The sequence below is a fragment of the Mastomys coucha genome, unplaced genomic scaffold (assembly GCF_008632895.1).
Source record: "Mastomys coucha isolate ucsf_1 unplaced genomic scaffold, UCSF_Mcou_1 pScaffold1, whole genome shotgun sequence".
In the NCBI taxonomy this organism is placed as follows: domain Eukaryota; kingdom Metazoa; phylum Chordata; class Mammalia; order Rodentia; family Muridae; genus Mastomys; species Mastomys coucha.
In genome coordinates, this window is record NW_022196891.1 from 46,973,561 (window position 1) to 46,974,840 (window position 1,280).

The 1,280-nt window shown below is 49.4% G+C and overlaps 1 protein-coding gene across 1 annotated transcript in view; it reads right to left on the bottom strand.

Annotated features, from left to right (window-relative positions):
* LOC116096638 (kinesin-like protein KIF14) overlaps positions 1-1,280 on the bottom strand; it is a 62,445-nt gene that overhangs the window by 43,024 nt on the left and 18,141 nt on the right. The window lies entirely within an intron of this gene.

The following is a 1,280-nucleotide window of genomic DNA, read 5'->3' on the forward strand; positions in this document are numbered from 1 at the left end:
GACTGGCCTGTAACAATGTACTCCAAGCTAACTTCAAACTCAGGATCCTCCTGCCCAGCTTCAAGATGCTCGAATTAGAGTCCTGATCACCACACCTGGCAAATCCTACCTCTCCTGTTAGGATATCTTGCCTGCTTTCTTTGAGTGTGTGTGTGTGTGTGTGTGTGTGTGTGTGTGTGTGTGTGTGTTCAGGTAGGGATGGGGGTATGTGGTGGCCAGAAGTCAACACTGGCTGTCTTTATCATCTGCTTTCTTTAAAAGTGTGTCTGTGTATGTGTATTCAGGTAGGGATGGGGGTATGTGGAGGCCAGAAGTCAACACTGGCTGTCTTTTATCATTCACTTTCCACCTTATTTTTTGAGACAGATTCTCTCACTGACCCTAGGGTTCATCCAGTTGAGCTAGACTAGCTGGCCACTTAACTGCATGGATCCACTTGTTTTCTCCTTACCCAACGCCTTGACCTACCAGCACTAGGGTGACCGGCATGCGCTGCCAACACTGCCACAGCCTGCTTTTACATGGCTGCTGAGGCTCTGAGCTCAGTCCTCACACTTGTGCACTGGAATTCTGCTGAAACACCTCTCCAGCCCCTTCCCCTGAAGTTTTCCAGTGTTCCTGTCACCCACATGGCCTTGACTGCTGCCGCTCTGCTACTCTTAACTCTTCTCAAACATCCTTTGGATTTCACTACAGTAAGGGGTTTTGATTCCTCCAAAAATAAAAACTAAGACAAAAAAAATTCCTCCCTCAGCCTGACTTACACAATTCTCATTTTCAAAGAGTTCTATGTGTAGCTCTGTTTTCTCTTGTTACTGTTCAATCGACTGCCTCCCGCCTCCGCATGCCCTCTTCCCCACCCCCCATCAATGGCCTTACAGCTTCCCAACGCTACCCCAACAACATTTCAAGAATCTGGAACCATTGTTGACTTCCATGTCTATTACTGCTGACCCTAAAGTCAGTTATCCCAGGGCTGGTGAAAGTGATCAGTAAAGGTGCTCCACAAACCTGATGACCCACATTCAGAATCTCCAGAACACGTGTCTCCTATGATATATAGCATACATATACGCATGACAAAAAGTTTGAAAGTAAGAAAGGCAATTCTCCCCTTCCTCACACTCTGTGTCCTGACCCCACCTCCTCCTGACCCCACACTCTGCCTCCTGAACCCGCCTCCTCCAGACCCCACCTCCTCCATGACCACCTCCTCCTGACCCTACCTCCTCCCGACCCCGCCTCCTCCTGACCCCGCCTCCTCCTGACCCTGCCTCCTT